Below are 22,831 nucleotides of genomic sequence, written 5' to 3' on the forward strand. Positions count from 1 at the left end.
ACAGAGAGAAATTTGTGTTCAAGAGGCCCTAGAACATCCTCCATCATGAGAAAACTAAGGAGGAAAAGAAAGACTTTTGAGAAGCTCGTAGGAAGAAATTGCCGGCAGTGTAAGCCCATGTGAACAATGAGAAGCCAATAGTTTTGCTCCTGGTACCATCTTTTCATCTATTTCGATTAAAAGTAAAAAAAACAATGGAGATCTAATCAGCGTAGAAAGAAATTGTCCTCCCCACCAAATCCTAAATTTCTATGAATGTATGAGACTTAGTTTCATTATTTTTAACAATGAACTTTTCCCTTAGTGTGTAATCTGCCTTCAGGTGTTTGCTGAAGTCATCATGGATAACTCAGTGTCAAAAATATTATTTCTTCCATCTTTAACTCTTCCATCCCTTTGACGTGTTTAATTTAAAATGAGTGGAGTATATTAATGTGACTTCCCTGGTAGCTCAGACAGCAAAGAATCTGCCTGCAATGTGGGAGACCTAGGTTCAATCCCTGGGTTGGGAAGATTTCCTGGAGAAGGAAATGGCAACCCACTCCAGTATTCTTGCCTGGAAAATCCCATGGACAGAGGAGCCTACAGGAAAACATATATATGATTTACAAAGAAAATATGGGTATATTCGGAGGGCAAGTACTTAAAATTTTTTGTTGATGGGGTTCATAGTCAAAATTATTGAAAGACCATTCCTTTATATCCTATACTAGGTGCAGGTCCAGTACCCACTGTGTAGCCAGGACTCCCCTGGTGCTTTGCTCTCTGAAAAAGAGGTGGCATGGGGACATTAGATAATTAAGAGGCAATGAAACATGAAGAGCCGCTTCCCTGACCCTCCTATTTAAAATACTAACTCATGCCAGTCTCTATGCCTCTCCTAACACGATTTCTCTCTGTAGCACTTATCACTTATCATATTCTATTAAATTCCCTTACTCCATTTGTATCTTTCTCCCTCCTACTAAGCTGTGAACTCTTTCAAAGCAGATTTTTTTCCCCTGCTTTGTTAATTGCTATATTTCTGGTGCCTGGAACATTTCCTGGCACATAGTAGACCCTCAATTAATGTTGGTTGAATGAAAGCATAAAATATCTATTCATCTCTGAGAAGCAGTTCCAAGAACACTCAGGTTGGTAGGTTTGGTAGCAGTTTTTAAAATTTTTATTTGCTTATTTTTGGCTGTGCTGGGTCTTCATTGCTGCGAAGGCTTTTCTCTAATTGCAGCGTGGAGGCTACTTTCTAGCTGGGATGCGTGGACTTGTGTGGATGGCTTCTCTTGTTGCTGAGCATGAGCTCTAGGGCATGCGGCTTCAGTAATTATGACTCCTGCATTCTAGAGCACAGGCTCAATAGTGGCACATGGGCAACTAACTGCTCCATGGCATGTGGGATCTTCCTAGACCAGGGATTGAACCCATGTCTCCTACATTGGCAGGAGGATTCTTTACCACTGAGCCACCAAGGAAGCCCAATTTGACAGCAATTTTAAGCCACTGAATCTTCAGCAGGATAAGCCTTACGTTGATAAAGTTGCCAAGATGGGAAGTCCTCTCTGGTTTATTTCCATCTCTTTTGTCCACACTGCTTCCCTGCTGCCAAGAAGGGATGTCATGTTCCCCCCGACCCACCCCCGCTTGGTGCAGGGCTCGTGCGCTGTACTTCTATCCCTCCTCCCTGCCTCCTGATTCGCACACACCTTAGGTTTCTGTTTCAAATATCATTTCTAAGTGAATTTGTATGCTGCCCTGAGCCATGGCTGATTGTTGACCAGGCCCATACCTGCATCACGGCTTATAACTAATGAAGGAATGCCCCAGCTGGGGAGCCTGACTCTAACGGGAGCATTTCAGAATCCTGAGCAGAGAAGTCTTTGGTACTTCAGGTTTCTTCAAATCACCATTTTGGGACAACTGCCATGGGGTCAGCCTTCACCCTTACTGATATACAGATCACCCCTTTCTTGCTGCTCTTAGGTTTCCAGGAATTGCTGAGTTGAGAAATGGGCTAGTGATAATGATCAGTAGGCACTGGATGGGTGCTCCTTGCCCTCCAGTGAGTCTTTCAATGAAGGGCCTGGGTCTGAGATTCAGATGGTTTTGTGCTCTGGGTGGTTGGTGTCAACAGAGGCAGACAAAGAGGCTTTTGCTGTGCTTCCTTCTGCTCTAGTTGGTACGAGTGTTGCAGACACTAATCAGGACTGAACAAATATGGTGTTCCCTAACTCAAATCTTAGGGAGAGGGCATTTGAAACCTCCACAAGCCTAAAAACCAGAGACTTGTTTTTCTAGCACATGCTAGGTTTCTAAATAAAGCAACAGATGTTTGGTTTTTGCCTCTTTCTTTCCTGTTCATGGCTCCCTAATGTGGGTGATATTAACCAAGTGTGACAGGTTTCAGATTTTTATTTATAGCAGTGGAAAATGGTTTTTATGTCTTTGCAGAGTTCTGGGCCTCTGAGGCTGTCTTTTACAGCCTCAGCTTAAAATCCTGAAGATTGAATGCAAGAATCTTGAAGGCTCTAGAAATCAGAAGTTGCATTCCAAGGGTGGAAGAGAGCATGAGGAGTCAGGCAGGATTTTTAAATCTTTATTTCCAATGTCCAGCATGATGCCTGGCATAGAATATGTCTTCTATAAATCTTTCTTGAAAGTTGCATGAATGAATGAATAGTATAGCAGAATTGAGAAAACCATATTTGGAACTAGTTGTGGTTGCTACTTTACAAAATTGCGATATGACTCCAAAGATTTATATTTTCCATATCTTGCTCAGTTCAGTTCAGTCAGGTTTGACTTTGCAACCCCATGGACTGCAGCATGCCAGGCTTCCCTATCCATCACCAACTCCTGGAGCCTGCTCAGACTCATGTCTATTGAGTCAGTGATGCCATCCAACCATCTCATCCTCTGTTGTCCCCTTCTCCTGCCTTCAACCTTTCCCAGCGTCAGGGTGTTTTCCAATGAGTCACTTCTTCACATCAGGTGGCCAAAGTATTGGAGCTTCAGCATCAGTCTTTCCATGAATATTCAGGACTGATTTCCTTTAGGTTTGACTTGTTTGATCTCCTTGCAGTCCAAGGGACTCTCAAGAGTCTTCTCCAACACCACAGTTCAAAAGCATCAGTTCTTTGGCGCTCAGCTTTCTTTATAGTCCAACTCTCACATCCGTACATGACTACTGGAAAAACCATAGCTTTGACTATATGGACCTTTGGTGGCAAACTAATGTCTCTGCTTTTTAATATGCTGTCTAGTTTAGTCATAGCTTTTCTTCTAAGGAGCCAGTGTCTTAATTTCAAGGCTGTAGTCACCATCTGTGGTGATTTTGGAGCCCAAGAAAATAAAGTCTCTCACTGTTTCCATTGTTTACCCACCTATTTGCCATGAAGTGATGGGACCAGATTCCATGATCTTCATTTTTTGAATGTTGAGTTTAAAGCCAGCTTTTTCACTCTCCTCCTTTACTTTCATTAAGAGGTTCTTTAGTTCTTTACTTTCTGCCGTAAGGGTGGTGTCATCTGCATATCTGAGGTTATTGATGTTTCTCCCAGCAATCTTCATTCCAGCTTGTGCTTCATCCAGCCTAGCATTTCTCATGGTATATTCTGCATATAAGTTAAATAAGCAGGGTGACAACATAAGCCTTGACGTACTCCTTTCCCAATTTGGAACCAGTCTGTTCCATGTCTGGTTCTAACTGTTGCTTCTTGACTTGAATACAGATTTCTCAGGAGGCAGGTAAGGTGATCTGGTATTCCCATCTCTTTCAGAATTTTCCACAGTTTGTTGTGATGCACACAGTTAAAGGCTTTGGCATAGTCAATAAAGCAGAAGTAGATGTTTTTCTGGAACTCTCTTGCTATTTCTATTACCCAACAGATGTTGGCAATTTGATCTCTGGTTCCTCTGCCTTTTCTAAATCCAGTTTGAACATCTGGAAGTTCTCTGTTCACGTACTATTGAAGCCTGGCTTGGAGAATTTTGAGCATTACTTTGCTAGTGTGTGAGATGAGTGCAATTGTGCTTTATCTTGCTAAAGATCCATAAAAATGAAACTCCTTTAGCAGTCTTTTGTGGTTGTTGTTTCATTGCTAAGTTATGTCCAACCCTTTTGCACCCCCCACAGACTGTAGCCTCCCAGGCTCCTCTAGCCAGGGGGTTTCTCAGGCAAGAATACTGGAGTGGGTTGCCATTTCCTTTTCCAGGGGATCTTTCCAACCCAGGGATCGAATCTGCATCTCCTGCATTGCAGGCAAATTCTTTACCTCTGAGCCATCAAGGAAGCCCTTAGCACTTTTTACCCAAAACATATTAACTATTAGACTATGATTCTCTCCCTATGCAAAGCTCTTAATTTTTTGAGACTTAACTTTTACCATCTTATTCTTATTTAAATTTCAGTCATAGGGATGTCCTCTTAGCTGTTTCTATGCAGTTACTACAATATACGTTTCTTTCTTGATAAAACAGATATGGAAGTATAACAAAATAAAAGGAGAAAAGTCAGGGCATATTTCTCTTTTCTGTTTCACAAGCTACTCATGCCCATGAGATTTTCTGCCTTAGAATCATTCTACTGGTCTATTAAATATGTTCTCTTGCCTGGGGCCAGTATTCCTGAGAAGGGAAAAGTTACCTAAAATCTCCTTAGCAAGTTGTAGAATGTTGAATAATGAATTATGAGTACCCTTCTGGCCTGACCCTCTTTATGTTTACATACCCTCTGGAAGTGCATAATCTTCACATTTTTTACTTCAAGTATTAAGGGAGGGCAATTAATCTTTTCAAGGATTCAAACAAAATGCCATGCAATTCCACATCTTGATCTCCATCATGTCTCAGCAGTGGGTTGTTAGTGATTTTTACCTGATTGGATCTACTTTATTAAGCTTCACAGAATGAATAGCAGCTATTAAAATGGTACCAGTAGAGGTCAGGAGACTGGGATAGAATGGCTGAGTGAGCAGGAAACCATACAGCTGAGAGAAATCATGGCAGTAAGGGAAGTAAGTGGTGGGCATGGGAAAGGGTGAAAGGATAATATTTAAAAGAGGATATAATGATCCTCATACAAATGTAACATGAAGATGTATCAGAGATTTTAACTCACTACTTAGTGAAGGAACCAGTAAGATGTTACCACTGGCTCAAATATTTGACTTACAGAGATTTATATTCCTTACTGGAAAAAATCTGTTTATCTAACTGTATGATCTTGGGCAAATTAGTTGGCTATTGAGATGTTACTTCATTTTTAAATCAAGGGGGGAAATATCAGACCTACCCAGGTCATGAAATTCTTAGAAAATCAATTGAAAAAATATAACACTTTGAAAATATAGCATCCTGAGTGCATGTTTGTTTTCCCTATTATTGGGTTTTGAAAGTAAAAGTAAATGTTGGAAGCATGATATTTAATGGAATGGACCATAGAATGCATCAAGACAAAAAGATATATACACATACACGTTTATTTTCCCCAGTATAGAGCCTTATCTTCTGAGAAAAGTTTCTTCTGAGAAAAGAAAGTATCTGAAATCCGAAAGGCCCCACAGGAACACTAACAACATCTCAGAATTCTTCAACCCAAATAAAAGATGAAAAAGTGAAGTTGCTTTTTTGCTTTTATTTCCATTACTCTGGGAGGTGGGTCATCGAGGATCTTTGCTGTGATTTATGTCAGAGAGTGTTCTGCCTATGTTTTCCTCTAGAAGTTTTATAGTTTCTGGTCTTACATTTAGATCTTTAATCCATTTTGAGTTTACTTTTGTGTATGGTGTTGGAAAGTTTTCTAGTTTCATTCTTTTACAGGTGGTTGACCAGTTTTCCCAGCATCATTTGTTAAAGAGATTGTCTTTTCTCCATTGCATATTTTTGCTCCTTTGTCAAAGATAAGGTGTCCATGGGTGCATGGATTTATCTCTGGGCTTTCTATTTTGTTACATTGCTCTATATTTATGTCTTTGTGCCAGTACCATACTGTCTTAATTACTGTAGCTTTGTAATATAGTCTAAAGTCAGGCAGGTTGATTCCTATAGTTCCATTCTTCTTTCTCAAGATTGTTTTGGCTTTTGCAGTTTTTTGTATTTCCATACAAATTGTAAAATTATTTGTTCTAGTTCTGTGAAAAATACCACTGGTAACTTGACAGGGATTGCATTCAATCTATATGTTGCTTTGGGTCATATACCTCCTTTTCACTATATTGATTCTTCTGATCCATTAACATGGTATATTTCACCATCTATTTGTGTCATCTTTGATTTTTTTCATCAGTGTTTTATAGTTTTTTATATATAGGTCTTTTGTTTCTTTAGGTAAATTTAGTCCTAAGTATTTTATTCTTTTCATCACAGTGGTGAGTGGGATTGTTTCCTTAATTTCTCTTTCTGTTTTCTCATTGTTAGTGCATAGGAATGCAAGGGATTTCTGTGTATTGATTTTATATCCTGCAACTTTACTATATTCATTGATTAGCTCTAGTAATTTTCTGATGATGTCTTAGGGTTTTCTATGTAGAAGATTATGTCATCTTCACACAATGAGAGTTTTACTTCTTTTCCAATCTAGATTCCTTGTATTTCTTTTCCCTCTCTGATTGCTGTGGCTAAAACTTCCAAAACTATGTTGAATAGTAGTGGTGAGAGTGGGCACCCTTGTCTTGTTCCTGACTTTAGGGGAAATGCTTTCAATTTTTTGCCATTGAGATAATGATTGCTGTGGGTTTATCATATTTGGCTTTTATTATGTTGAGAAATGTTCCTTCTATGCCTGCTTTCTGGAGAATTTTTATCATAAATGGGTGTTGAATTTTGTCAAAGGCTTTCTCTTCATCTATTGAGATAATCATATGGCTTTTATCTTTCAATTTGTTAATGTGGTGTATCACATTGATTGATTTGTGAATACTGAAGAATCCTTGCATAGCTGGGATAAAGCCCGACTGGTCATGATATATAATCTTTTAAATGTTGTTGGATTCTGTTTGCTAGAATTTTGTTGGGGATTTTTTCATCTATGTTCATCAATGATATTGGCCTGTAGTTTACTTTTTTCGTGGCATCTTTGCCTGGTTTTGGCATTAGGGTGATGGTGACCTCATAGAATGAGTTTGGGAGTTTAACTTCCTCTGCAATTCTCTGGAAGAGTTTGAGTGGGATAGGTGTTAGCTCTCCTCTAAATTTTTGGTAGAATTCACCTGTGAAGCTGTCTGGTCCTTGGCTTTTGTTTTTTGGAAGATTTTTTATTACTGTTTCAATTTCCATGTTTCTGAGCTGAATCACTGTTTTCTCCCAGCTCCCACCTCCATTCTGTCTTCAAACCCACTCTTTGAAAGTCCTACTTCCTAAACTGCACAGTTGTTATAGAATATTTCTAAGTTACAAAGGGATTGTACATATTCCAAAAATTTCCTTGTTGGAATTTCTTTGGAACTCAAAGCACATTTCCCCAAAAAATGGTGTCAGACAGATTCTTAGATCACCCAAAGAGGTCTGTTTTACATATGATTAGATTAATTCATCATACTTTACTCTCTTTAGTTACTGCTCATGTGAAGACCTCCCTGGTGGTTCAGATGGTAAAGCATCAGCCTACAATGTGCGAGACCTGGGTTCAATCCCTGGGTCAGGAAGATCTCCTGGAGAAGGAAATGGCAACCCACTCCAGTATTCTTGCCTGGGAAATCCCATGGACAGAGGAGCCTGGTAGACTACAGTCCATGGGGTTGCAAAGAGTCAGATATGACTGAGCGACTTCACCTTCACCTTCACCTTCATATGATGGATGAATAAACCAAGGCCCAGTGAAAGTGAATTGCCTGACCCAAGGCTCTCAAGGAGATTGGAGTGAGGACAGAGAATGCTTGGAGGTTGTGTGACAGGTGCTTTGATGGGCTGGAGCTCAGGCAGTGGAGAACATGTTGGAGACAGGGTTGTATGGACAGAGTTCGAAAGACATTAGAGGAAAAGGGATGGAGAGTCTCTGAAAATGGATATAATTTCAACACTGAATATCACAAACTTTATTCTCCAGTAAAGACATAAAAAATAACCAAAGAGTGCAGATCTAATATGTGGAAATTGTCATGGCAACCCATTCCAGGGTCAGGGAAAGCAAGCATCTGAAAACTGCATTACCCTGTCTTCTGACTCTTTATCAGGGGACTGGGTGATTGCTTAAGGAGAATGAGAGGGCAGCTGTCAACGCAATCACAGCAAGTGTCTCCCTTTCTTCACTGCCCACACCACCTCCCCATCAGTCATAGATATCTCACAGGTGGGCCCTCCATGACAGAACATAGCCCTCCATTAAGGAAGGGGGTAGTGTTTCCCATTCTTGCCCTGATTCAGGCCTAGTATGTAAGTGTCCGGAAAGCTGGGAGGCCCCTCAGTTTGTGGACACACCATGGGCCTTGGAATGACTCCAACACTGGAGGGGAGGGGACCTGGGGAATGTCTTCCCTTGCCCCTGGGAAGTGTGTGGTAAACTTGGAGCAGTGGCTCTGTCACAGTGGTCCTTTAATTTACGTGAATGTTCAACATGTATTGAGCACCTGCCATTGTGTGAAGTATTTCCACATATTGTCCTTGATATTTGCTTTAATTTGATTCTATCTATATAAAAGTAACTAAATTGAGGGGGCAGGAAGGGTACTCTTCCACTCCTGCTTTTATAAGTGAATATTTATTTTATAGTTTTCCTGTCATAAGCATATGAAGAAGGCCCACTCTGTGTAAAACCTTGTGATCAATTGTATGTGTGGCAGGAAAGTTTGCAAATATATAAACAGTCCTTCAAAAGACTTTGCAGTTTATATGGGAAATCAAACGTGCCTCAATCATATGTGGAAATCAGGCAAAGAAATGCTGATTGTGGAAGAGGTGTACTAAGGGTCAGCCTTGATATTCCAAACTGGGATTCTGCTCCTATGAATCCACTTTTTCAAAGTTCATTTCTTTTGAATAAGTAAAGCATGCCCGGCAGGCTACAGTCCATGGGGTACTCCCCCAAAGTCAGACATGACTGAAGCGACTTAGCACACATACATGCATGCTCACAGTACAAACTCCACTAGGGACAAAATGATATTCAATGAATAGCCTATCTCCCCTTCTTCGCAGTCTTCTCATTTCTGTCCCCAGATGCAACCATATTTATAATTTCTTATACAACCTTCCGGAGTGTTCTGTGTATTTACATGTGTCTGTTATTTTCTTCCTCTTTGATTTAATTAACAGCATATCTTAGAATATTTTCCAGAATAGTGTTTACATAGACTTCCCTTGTTTCTTTAAATTAGGATGGGCAAGCTGCAGCCTACAGCGTCATATCTGATCTCTGCCTGTTTTTGTAAATGAAGTTTTATTAGAACACAATCACCCCCATTATCCACACATTGTCTGTGACTGTTGGTACACTACAATGGCAGAGTTGAGTAACTGCAACAGAGAATGTATAATCTGCAAAACCTAGATGCCCTTTACTGAATAAGGTTTTTGACCCCTGTTTTAAATGACTGCCTAATGTTCTATGTATGAACTGTCAAAATTTATTTTAATAGTCCCCTATTAAAGGACAATTCAGTTATTTCTAATGTTTTGCTATAAATACAGCTATAACTGACATATTACTATTTGTGTTATTCTCAAATATGTGAGTATATCTCTATAATTACAGGAGGAGATTACTGGGCAAAAAAAAGGTCATAGATTTTTCATGAATACATGTGTTAGTGATGTAAAAGAAGGCTAAGACCAGAAGATAGACCAATAGCAAGAATGAACTGAGAACTCTGTGCTGCTAGGAGATAAAATGAAGAACACTATTACAAAAGAGAGTAAATGGTGGTTGCTTTCATCCATTTCCCTGGAATGGGACTGTGGGAAGCTGATGGATAGAAAGTACATTGTTGTTGTTGTTTAGCCAGTAAGTGTCCAACTCTTTTGTGGCCCCATGGACTGTGGCCCACCAGGCTCCTCTGTCTATGGAATTTCCCAGGCAAGGATACTGGAGTGGGTTGCCAATATCTTCTTCAGGTGATCTTTCAACACAGGGATAGAACCCATGTCTCCTGCATTGCAGGTGGATTCTTTACGAATGAGCCACCTGAGAAGCCCACATAGAAAGCATGTGTCTCGTTCACATAATCTACTGATGTATCACAACTGTGGAAACCAATGCAAGAGCATTCACTCCTGTCAAGGTCACTCTTTGTCCTAATTGCCAACTCCTCTCCGCCTCCCTCCCTGTTCTCATTGCCCAAAAAGAGCTATGTCAGAGCCTTGGAGGCAAACACGTTTGACTGTCAGAGCTGCTGCTTTTGGGGACAGCTGCATAGATCACTGGGGTCAGAGAGTTTGACTTTGTGTGGACAAGTTTGCTTGGCTTTGCCTTTACTAGATTGAACGGGTCTTGGTGATGGGGCTCTGGGTTCCCCAGCCTGGGAAGCCAATTTGAGCTCATGTCCTTAGAAAGGTGGATCAGGAGTCAATGAGCTTTGGGAAGAAAATCTCCCCCAAGAGACTCAGAAGAGTTCAGATCTTCTCTGTAGAGAACAAGAGGTGGATCCAAGAACTAGGAGCAAATCAAGCTTCTACTTTCATCCACTAATGCCCTTCTGTGTGCCAATACATAAGCTAAGGGTGAGCGAGGAGGGATTAAGAAGAGAATTTGGATGCTTGACCAAGGGCTCACAGCCTAGTGGAGGGAAACAGAAAGACCTGCAGTTCTCAAACTGTGTGCACCTTTTAAATTTTCAAGAAAAACACATCAATGCCTCTGTCAGACATGGCACTAACAGCTGACTCAAAGTAGTTCACAGCTTCAACTTTAGATTGAAACACTCCTTTCAATAATGCCATATCTTTGCAAAGCTAGGTTGTTGGAGGTTATTGTGCTAAAAAGAAAGTAACACATAAAACTCAACATAGAAGAGAAAATGAGGGTGGTGGTATCTAGTTTGACTCCAAGTTTGAGAAGCTATGTATGCTAAGTGGGTACACACATCCCACTGGTAAGTGAATGTGGTTTTAAGAATGAAATAAAGCATGATTTTTTTTCTCCCAGTTTATATATATTGTTTTGTGAAATGGCTACTAAGTTATCAGGACAGAAGTATTTATAAGTAATTGGAACTATTAGTGTATTTTTTTGGCCTTTGTGCACTAGGAAAAAAAGAAACACTAGGGCACTGAGAACTGAAAATGTTTAGGAACTCTGAAATGGACATATAACACTACTTCCAACATTGTGGCCTAGTGAAACTTAATACTCCAAGCTCAGCTACCAGTTCCTCAACTATAAAATAGGGATAATAAGACTGAATACCTTTGGGGGGGCTATTGTGAAAGTTAAATGAGATAATGCAAGTAAAGAAACACTGGCAAGTGTAAATCCACAGAACCTTGGGTACCGTCAGAGAAGTAGAGCTTAGCCCTAACTACTCTGACCTACACCAGCTTCAGTTCATTTGTAAGCCTTTGGTTTCTCAAATCAAGTGCTGTTGCCATGGTAACTGTTGTAAAGTCTGTAATATCTGACGTCAATCAACTCATTCTGAAACCAGAAAATTAACAATCCCCCTGAGATTTGTCATGTTATTATGTGAATGACTTCACCATCAGTCTTTCATTAGGGCTTTCCTCCTAACACTAGTTCAAGACTGCTTATTCTGTTTGAGAAGCCTAAGGATCCTTGAAGAAGCAAATTTAAGACAAATTGTATCAGAATCGTTCTCCAGAGTCTCTTTTTTTCTGTCTCAAAAAGTTCAATTGGCTTGACTATGGTACAGTTTTATTTTGGTTTATACCTATTAAAAACAAATTTTGTGTCTGAGATCTTATTTCCCTACCAAAGACAAATATATAGTAAGGTGTATGACTCCTCATTTGAAAAAAAAAAGGAACAATAAAACCCTTCCATTCTGGATGCCACCCTAATTCCAAAGCATCCATAAAGATGACTGTTTCTATCTTTAAACAGAGCCTTCCAAACCTTTTGGGATTCCCTGGTGGCTCAGACGGTAAAGTGTTTGCCTGCAACACGGGAGACCCGGGTTCGATCCCTAGGTTGGGAAGATTCCCTGGAGAAGGAAATGGCAACCCACCCCAGTATTCTTGCCTAGAAAATTCCATGGATGGAGGAGTCTGGTGGGCTACACTACAGTCCATGGCGTCGCAAAGAGTCGCACATGACTGAGCGACTTCACTTTCACTTTCACTTTCCAAACCTTCCAGCAAAGCTGGTAACTTTTCTGCTAGTTACAGATGGGTTTTAAGAACTTAATAGACATGTTAACTTTAGGAAAAATGATCAGATTGGATAAAAGAAGAGAGAAAATCCACACTCCAATTGTCTGAATCAGTTGTTCTCAAATGGGGTGGGGGTAGGGAAGGGTGTTCACACATCATAAGACATTTGGCAATGTCTTGAGATATTTTTGATTGTCACAACTGTGGAGGGTGCAAGGAGGTGACCTTACTACTGGCATAGAAGCGAGGGTTGCTGCTAAATTTATTAACAGTGCACACTGGACAGCCCCCACAATAAAGATGTATCTGACCTCAAATGTTAAGATGACTGAGGTTGAGAAGCCCAAGGTGGTCTTGATATTACTCTTTTTCTTCATTGAATCACACTTTTTAATTCTTCCTTCTAATACCTCTTCTCCTGACCTTATGGATTTCTTTGAATAATTAGCTTCTGAAATTAGGTTACAGTAGCTATGGAAAAATATCAAGTTTTTCTCCAAATCAGTGATCCTCAACAGTTCTGCACATTAGTATAACCTGGAAGAACTTTCAAACTATGTCAGTGTACAGACTCCACCGTGATCAATTAAATCCATATTGCTAGGGTTAGGACCTGACTGCAATATGTTTTTAGTTTCCCAAGTGACTCTAATGGGCAGCCAGGGTTGAGCACCAGGAATCTAAATAAAGTGAAAGGTTATCTACTATACTGTTCATGCACCCATGAAGAAAGAACTCAGTTGCAGGAGGGTGGGTGGTGATATCTCTATCAACGTAGAAATGCTTTTTTCCCCCAGGGCTCAGGTTGACTATTTGAATTAAGGGATTTTTCACTCATGAGGCTTGATCACCTGTAATATTTCACTTTTTGGTGGCTAAACTATGCATGACCAAAATTTTATGTACTTGTAAGTTCTCAAAGCTTTCTAAATCTTTTTCAAAATATTACAAGTTAGAGAGAATTATATAGCCCTCTTACAGTACCCCCAAAGCTTGACTTTCACCTTTCCCCAAGTCTAAAGAAGACTGGAGTATTTTTTTCTTTGGATCTCATGCACCAGTGGAACCCAGATGCTTCTTAGCATGCTGAAAGGCCAAAGGAAGGTTTACCCTTTCTCTGTCCCTTTCACCCTCACCCAGAACCCCCTTAGCAAATGCTGCTTGAGCAGATGGTTTTGGTGTGATGCCCCAGAGGTTAACAGATGTGAATTCTGATGGAACAACAAGAAGACAGAACTTTGCCATTGCCACATTCAACCTAAACTCATGGTGTTCCCCCAACAAGCAAATGGTGCTTCAGATGGCTGACCTTAAAAATCCAAGCCAGGGTCAAAGAATTCCAAGAACAAAGAGAGAAGTAAAAGTCGTCAAGGGAGAACTGATTTCAGCATCACAAGAAATGAAAATTTTTTAGTAGGCAACCTACTTCTTATTTCGCAAGGATTACCACTGTCTGGCCCCACCCAGTGTCCTCCTTGAAGGACACCAGATGTTTAGGGAAGTAGACCTCTTTCTCTTGATGGACTGTGATAAACTAAAAGTGTTCTATTAAAATGGAGCAAAGGCCCATAGATATATCCTCAAGAGTTCAAGAGTTTTCTTTTGATGAATATTTTTAGTATTATGCTGTCATGTCATTCTAAACAGCATGCATTAGTCTCTCAGTTGTGTCCGACTCTTCGAGACACCATGGACTGTAGCCACCTGTCCACGAGGATTCTCCAGGCAAGAATACTGGAGTGGGTTGTCATTCTCTTTTCCAATTCTAAACAATGTGTTAGAACAATTCTGATCGTCTGAATAACTACCGTAAAATTAAGATGCTACTTGCTATGGGTACCTGAAATTGTGTTTGTGTTTATGTTCAAACCCCGCAAAGGGTCAGTGATGTTGCTGAGTGTTGCCCTAAAGCTGCAGTAGCAGTTTGACTACAGAAAGACAGGAGAATGGACTCATCACCTTCCCATAGCATAGCAATCCTACAATATTTGTTCTGTGAATGGATACCCTGCATGGATACCAGTTGTGAACATACCACCTTGAACCAACAGCTCTTTGACAGTGAGCAGAGTAACATAGACAATAAAACACTTTTTGTCAATTCAATAAAAATATTTTGATTATTACTATTAACACCATTTTATAGTATCTCCTTATGAAATACAGCATTCACTACTTTAATGGTTTTACTTTGAAGTATAAAATGACTAAATTTAGAATTATACCAGAGGCTACTTCTTTCTAGCATTAAACTCCAGATCATCTATTTTGCTTCTGCAAATCATTATTTATCATATTTAATTGGTATTTTAAATTTAATTTTCATTAGTCTTATATTTTGTTTGTCCTTAATGAACACATTTGTTTGTGCTTTGTATTCACATAAGAGCCACAAACATATACATGTTTATATTTAGGGAATATTAAAAATGTTAGTTCTCACTGGAATTCTATGAGCACTCATTTTTTCCTTAAAGAAAGATTTCCATATTGGTCAATTTTGAGAAATGCAGGACTAAAATGTTTCTTTTTTTTTTTTTCTTTCTTTCAGTTCTTTTCTTTTTTTCATTTATTTTTATTAGTTGGAGGCTAATTACCTTACAATATTGCAGTGGGTTCTGTCATACATTGACAGGAATCAGCCATGGATTTACATATATTCCCCATCCCAATCCCCCTGCCATATGACCCAGCAATACCACTTCTGGGCATACACACCGAGGAAACCAGATCTGAAAGAGACACGTGCACCCCAATGTTCATTGCAGCACTGTTTATAATAGCCAGGACATGGAAGCAACCTAGATGCCCATCAGCAGACGAATGGATAAGGAAGCTGTGGTACATATACACCATGGAATATTACTCAGCCATTAAAAAGAATTCATTTGAATCAGTTCTAATGAGATGGATGAAACTGGAGCCCATTATACAGAGTGAAGTAAGCCAGAAAAATGTTTCTTTTGAAACCAAGGCTGGTTGAAACCTCAGATTTAGACTAGATCTGAGCTTGGAGTCTAGCTGAACCAACAGATTGACATTCTCCATTCTGTTAAGATGATATTAAGGCAGATTTTACCCAATTTTCCCTGCCTTTACCAGAAGATGAATAGCCATATTTTCTTCCTTCCTAGGTAGACTTGCTAAATACTTGTTCAATAATAATGGGGAGGAAAAAAGAAGTTTAAAAATAGACAAAAATAAATAAATCTGAAAACAAGATTACCAACAGGAAGAATACAGATTGTAAACTTTGCTTCCTATTGGTATAATTTCAAAACTAATACCCTTAATCCTTTTATCTAAAATCTACTGTAACCTATTTCACTGCATGATCGTAGACCCCTGCAAAGTCCTCCTGATCACAGATCTCAGTGTTCTTATTCTCACAGACGCTCATGAAGGCATCTGGTCAGATACCGTGAGATGCTCACCGCTTCTTCCCCTGCCCCTCCTGGAAGCTCTGTAGCAGCCCGGCCCCTGTCTCAGTTACATTTGCTGGATGCTGCCCCTGATGCCTGTGCTCTTGAATTCAAAACATTAGGAATGTCCCCCGCCTCTTTTTTTATGTAACATTTTGTTAGCAGGATACCAAAGGTCTTATGCTTTAGTGTCTTACAGATTTTCTATTTAAAGGGAAAAAAAAAACCCAGTTTTTGCCTTTAGCTCTCTTTCCCTAGGACCAAGAAGTAGAATTACTAATGCAAAGGGAGAAGGGAGAAGACAGGTATCTACAAGGCAAGGTGAGAGTCCCCAGAAGATGCTAACTCTGCTGACACCTTGACTGTGGATCTCTAGCCTCAGAATTATGAGAAATAGATTTCTGTTTAAACTACTATGTCTGTGGTACTTTGCTGTGGTAGACCAAGCAAACTGATACAGGGAGAAAGAGCTTGGGGCTTTCAGAAATCCGCAATTATTATGGAGGGGCCCATTATATGGTGTCAATCTTACTTTTCTTCAAATTTCTCTGTGTGACCAAGTGACCTGTCAATAGATTTCCTTAGTATACAGTGAAACATTAGTTCCCACTGTTTCCATCCCAGGTTCTAATGTTCTCTGAGCTCTCACAGGCATCTTACTTGTACCTGTAATATAAAACTATGTCCTATGTTTAAACTCTCTGTTTCAAACGTTGTCCAATTCGCCACAAGATAATGAGTGTGAAGGACAGGGACAGTGGCTGTTTTTTTGTCTTCTAGTAGATAGTAAGTACTCAACAAATGTTTATGGAACAAATGATTTATTAAATGAATACGTTAGGGATTTCCCTGTCAGTCCAGTGATTCAGAATTTGCTTTCCAATGCAGGGGAGACAGATTTGATCCCTGATTGGGAACTAAGATCCCACATGCTATGGGGCTGCAACTCCTGAGCCCATGCATTCTAGAGCCCATTCTCCACAACTAGAGAAAGTCCAAGTGCTGCAGTGAAGACCCAGTGCAGCCAAATTAAAAAAAAAATAACTAAAAGTAAATGAATGAAAAGTATATTTAAAAAGAACAACAACAAAAAATAAATGAATATATTAACAGAAAAAAGCCACCTTTATCCAAAAGATAACTTGATGGAGCTTTTTTCCCTGGGAGATTTAGACTAAGCCAGTTAAAATTATTTACCTAGCCCTTAAGTCAAAGTTGTGGTGACAGAGTGGTGCCACTTTTCAAAAGCTACCCAAAAGCCACTGCCTATTTGCCCAACCGTGGAAGAGGTCATCTACACCCTGCAAGTTCTCTGGAGGGAAGAGGCCCCAAGGTGCTCTGCCCTGGGAAATCTGCAATGGCCTCCTATCCCTCGGAGGGACCTCTGTTAATTGCTAGCAAGGGAGAAGCTGACTGAAGTAAAAAGTTAGCTCACTCAGACACATTTGTTGTTGAAAGGGTTTATCACTCCCCTTCTGAACCACTTTCTTTTTGGGAGCTACTTGATGCTGATCAGTTTTCCTAGGCAGCAAACATTTTCTGTAAAGGGCCAGACAGTCAATGCTCTGGGCTGTGTGGACCATGCAAATATGCACGTAAATATTTCTAGAAAGTAATGGACACTCTCCTCATTCATTTCCAGCTCACTGGGAATGAGCGAATATCAAGGCCTGTCCTCAAAGACGGGAAGAAAATGAAGATAAAGGATACTGGGAAGGAAATAAGATAAAGCCACGTTTAGCTCAACAAAGCCTAGGTTGCCACCTGCAAAACAGCTCATTTAGGTTACAGCTCAAGTTATGTTGATTTTTCATGGAAAAAGGATGAGCTTATTTCTCTCATCAGAGTAAATGCTCTCATTTCAGACAAGCCAAGGAAACTGGTGACTCGCTGACCTCAAATTCAGTGAATGCCCATGAGGGGTTGGCCTGGTCCTCGGTACGAGGGAAGGAGAACTCACAGCTGATATGACCTGGTGTTGTGCCAGTCTGTGCAGAATTAGAAGATGGATTATTGTGGATTTGTTTTCCTTTAGGAATTAGGGCTGGCACTGGCTTAGCTTCAGTGCAGCTGAGGTATTAACTGAAATGCATTTCTATCTTAACAGCCGCATCCCATTTAGCCCAGTGACTTTGGGGTGACTTCCAAAACAATCTCATCAGAATGAGTTGGCAGATTAGGGCTAACTTGCATGTCAGAACTGCAGGCAAGGAGAAACGAAATGCACAACATTGGTCCTCCTCCCGCTCGCTGCAGAAGATGAACCTGCAAAGTATGAGGTGGGCAAATGAGTATTGTTGAACTTTCAGATGGATCTCCTTTAGTCAGCTAGCTTCAGGAAGATTCAAAGCAGTGTAAAACCTTCACGACTAGGTAAAAATATGCCACCATGTCTGGCCACGCATGATGCTTTCTAGGTTCCATGTCAGCTCTGAAGTTATTCCCCTGTCTCCTTACCTGTTTGGTGAATTCACGCAGTTCAATTGGAGCAAATATGTGCACATGTACTGAGCATAATTCCCTCTAGATGGCCTTCCCCTTAACTGAGACGTCTCCTAGCTCTGGAAGGCTCAGCTTTCTTATCTGCAAAATGGGGCTTAGCCTCCACATCTCACGATTGCTGTAAGGATTCAAGCAATAACGTGTGATAACACATGTGAGGATGGCTTATAAACTCTACAAACATTGGCTTTCATTTTACCCTCTCTCCTTGCATAGAACCCAAACAGAATGTGTTCTATTCAGCTGCCTGGAAACTGGGGAATGGACAGCTGAGTCAGTGACCCAAAGACTTGCTCTCTCATGGTCTTCTTGCCTTTGGCTTCCATCATTCAGCACTTATCAAAGAATGTATGCATTGGAGCAGGAGACATTTGATTTACAGCAGCATGGATTTCTTGAAGGGTTGGGACTAAAAATATTTTTTCAGATGCAATTCAATTTGTTAGTAGCTCCTAATTTTTACCTGTCCATCCCTGCCAAGCCAGTTCTGCACAGATCTGCCCTTTAAACACACATAGAAAATTCCCAACATGGTACCATGCAAATAAGCACTACAGACACGCAGAATCAGTCTTACAAATGGACAGCCAGGTGATCACCCATATTCTGTAATAGAGGAGTGCTGCTGAGGTTTCTTTGCTGTAAAATACCTCTCTACTAACTTGGGCTATATTCCCCAAATGCCACCATAATGGAGTTGTTCACTTAAAAAAAATTTTTTTTTTAATTTGTATTTATTTGGCTGCAACAGCTCTTAGTGGCAGCATGCAGATCTTCATTGTGGTGCATAGACTCTCTGGTTGGGGCACAAGGGGTCAGCAGTTACAGCACACAGGCTTAGTTGCTCCACAGCATGTGCAAATTTAGTTCCCTGACCAGGGTTAGAACCCACATCCCCTACATTGCAAGGTGGATTTTTAACTACTGGACCCACCAGGGAAGTCCCTGGAGTTGGTCACTTAACTACAGAATTGTCCCTTTTAAAAAGGAAATATTTCTTAGAAAGGTAATATTTTGCAACAACCAGATATTAACAAGTTTATGTAAATTTCTTTATATTTTTTCTAAAGTGCAGCCAGGAGCTTCCTTTAATCTAGTAGAATGGAGAGGGGTACTGGTGACACAGAAAAGGATGTAGGATGTATCAAAGAAAAAGATATTCTCATTCCATCCCATTTACTGTTCTATAGCACTTTCTGGTGGATTCTTGGCTCTCTCCTCAGCTTTGTGTCAAATGCACCCTGGGGAGTATTCATTTGATTGGTCAACCCCAGGCCTCATGTCCATTCCATATCTGCAGAGTTGGGGATATAAAACTGCCAAGATTTTCACTTCTTGAGTGGGAGAGGTACTCTGTCTTGTGTTGAAAAACAAAATCCCACTGGGTAAATTTTAAAGCTCTTACTGGCTCTATTCAGCAATTCCTGAATCAGGCAATATCCAATCTGGCAGAGAGAAAGGAGCTCTAAAGAGCTGAACAAGGAGAGATTTTTATAGGCCAAAGTGAGCAGAAACAAAGAAGTTATCCTGGGTATTTGCTGATTGGTCGACGCAGAGTTTGTTTCCGTATATGGAACAAAGGGAAGTCTTAGAGCCAGGTCAGGTAACTTGTGCTAAGTAGGCAAGAGCTGATTGGCTGACCTAGGCCTGCCTTTTCTGGGAGAGTTGCATATAGAATCTTAGTTTGGGCTTGCTGGTGTGGGGCTTAGCATGAGTGACTCCATCTTGGGTCCAGTCTGGTTATGTTGATAGCATCAAGGCTCATATAGTGAATAATTCCCTCAAATATAAAAAGGAGTGAAATGTTAGACAGTTTCCAAAATGACAAATGCCCTTTATTCACCTTTCATGTGTTAAGTACTGTGTTCAATTCCAGGGATAAAACACAGCTACTGTCCTTCAGTAATTGATAGTGAAATGGGAGAAACATACATGTCAGGGGACAGCTACCCAGCCGTGCCCATTATAACAGTACTTAATAGAGTGCAAAAAGTACTATCGGATCCTGCTGCAGAGAGTGACTAAAACCCAGGAAACTGGAAAAGGCCACAGTGAGGAAACACCATTTGAAATGAGTCTTGAAGGATCAGTAGAGTTTGCCTCCTGCAGAAGAGAAGGAGGTAACTACCTTTCTTGTGTGGGGAGGATAGCTTGTACAAAGGTGTGCAGTCATAAAAAGTGAACCACTCGGAATTCTTTGTTATAATCAACTTCTACTGATTTAGGCCAACTTAATTTTTTTTTATTTACTTATTTATTTATTTTTGGCTGTGCTGGATCTTCACTGCTGCATGCAGGCTTTCTCTAGGTATGGTAAGTGAAGGTTATTCTCTAGTTGCGGTAAACCTGCTTTTCATTGAGGTGGCTTCTCTTATTGCAGAGCACAGGTTCTAGTGCACAAAGGCTTAGCTGCCCTGTGGTATGTGGAATCTTCCTGGACTAGGAATTGATCCTGTATCCCCTTAACTGGCAGGCTGATTCTTAGCCACTGGACCATCAAGGAAGTCTGGTCAACTTAATTGGAAAATGAATTCATGAGATGCTAGGTGATAGCTCAGAGTTAATAGAAAGCCTGGAAACTAAGGCTGGAAAACTGGTAGGAATCAAGGGATTGGAGCTAAAGAGCTGGATCTTGCCCTAGTAGCAGCTTGTCAGGATCCCACCACTGTCCTTTAACACAGAATGTTGCTGCCACTGCCACCGGCAGAATGGATTATCAGTGGCCTCTGCATCTTTCAAAGTCCTGGGCCGGAACACTCAAGTCACCAAACCAGAGGGTACACCCATACCTTCACTGCTCCCCAGTGAGAATGCCCTTGGACTCCCACCCAAACTCACCACTTGGGATTCTCCCCAAATATGAAAAGGGTTTGTAAACTGAGCTGCCAAAAAATTAATAAATAAAACTGACAGATGTTCCCAGCAAAGAGTGTGGCCTAATCTGAGACTATTCACAAATTCTAATTGTTAGATCCTAGGGTAGTGGAGGAAAAGGATGCTAGAGGAGGTTGGAGAGAAAAGAAACCAAATTTTTGAAGACTTGCATGACTACCTCATTAATTTGAGCTTTCTCCCATAAGCAGAGAGGGTCAGCAGAGATAGTAACAGCCAAGTTACTGTGTGCAATTCTTGTCTTTCCAGAAAGATAACGTTGGTGGCAACGTGGACAGTGAACAGAAATGGAAAGAGATGGGTTTCTGGAGGGTCAGTCAGGGCTTGTTGCTGGATTACAAATGAGAGGCACAGAGAGCTTGGGCTAAGGCAGTGGTGGGGCTGGAATTGAATGACAGTTAGTGGGATTTGATCAACTGGAGGTTGCACAGATTTTACCAGCTTCACTCCCCTGCTCAATGACTTCAGTGTGGAGAGTAGTAGAGAGCCAGGAAGCAGCTGCAGATAAAGAAGCCTGTCTTCCCCACTTATCTATGCCTACCCCAGGAGCCAGCCGAGGTACTTGTGGTTCAGGGCAGAGAGGAGATCCTTTGTGTTTTCCTCATCAAGGCGGGACCCTGTATTCTGAGGCTCCTTAAACACTCTCGACTGCTGGGCCTTACTGGCCCAGAAGAACTGAAGGTGTGGTGATGTCCTGGTACCCTGCTGAGAACTCCATACCTGCTCCACAGTCAGCTCATTTTAGAAGAGTGGACCTTAAGTTCTCAGCAGTCTTGATCTGTATGTTGTCACCCTGCTTATTTAACTTTTATGCAGAGTACATCATGAGAAATGCTGGGCTGGATGAAACACAGCTGGAATCAAGATTGTAGGGAGAAATAACAATAACCTCAGATATGCAGATGACACCAACCCTATATTAGAAAGCGAAGAGGAACTAAAGAGCCTGTTGATGAAGGTGGAAGAGGAGAGTGAAAAAGCTGGCTTAAGACTCAACATTCAAAAAACAAAGATCATGGCATCCAATCCCATCACTTGATGGCAAAAATAGATGGGAAACAGTGACAGACTTTATTTTCTTGGGCTTTGAAGTCACTGTAGATGGTGACTGCAGCCATGAAATTAGAAGACACTTGTTCCTTGCAAGAAAAGCTATGTCAAACTTAGTGTATTAAAAAGCAGTGTTATTACTTTGCCAACAAAGGTCCATATAGTCAAAGCACTTCGCTGGTAGATCAGTTGGTAAAGAATCCATCTGTAATGAGGAGACCCTGGTTTGATTCCTGGGTCAACGGATTGACTGGAGAAGGGAGAGGCTACCCACTCCAGTATCCTTGGGCTTCCCTTGTGACTCAGCTGCTAAAGAATCCAGCTGCAATGCAGGAGACCTGGGTTTGATCCCTGGGTTGGGAAGATCCCCTGGAGAAGGAAAGGCTACCCATTCCAGTATTCTGGCTTGGAGAATTCCATGGACTGTATAGTTCATGGGGTCACAAAGAGTTGCACATGACTGAGCAACTTTCACTTTCACTTTTCATGGTTTTTCCAGCAGTCATGCACGGATATGAGAGTTGGACTATAAAGAAGGCTGAGCACTGTAGAATGGATGCTTTTGAAGTGTGGTGTTGGAGAAGACTCTTGAGAGTTCTTTGGACTGCAAGAAAATCCAACCAGTCAATCCTAAAGGAAATCAATGCTGAATATTCATTGGAAAGACTGATACTGAAGCTGAGGCTCCAATACTTTGGCTACCTGATGTG

The sequence above is a fragment of the Cervus elaphus genome, chromosome 12 (assembly GCF_910594005.1).
Source record: "Cervus elaphus chromosome 12, mCerEla1.1, whole genome shotgun sequence".
In the NCBI taxonomy this organism is placed as follows: Eukaryota; Metazoa; Chordata; class Mammalia; order Artiodactyla; family Cervidae; genus Cervus; species Cervus elaphus.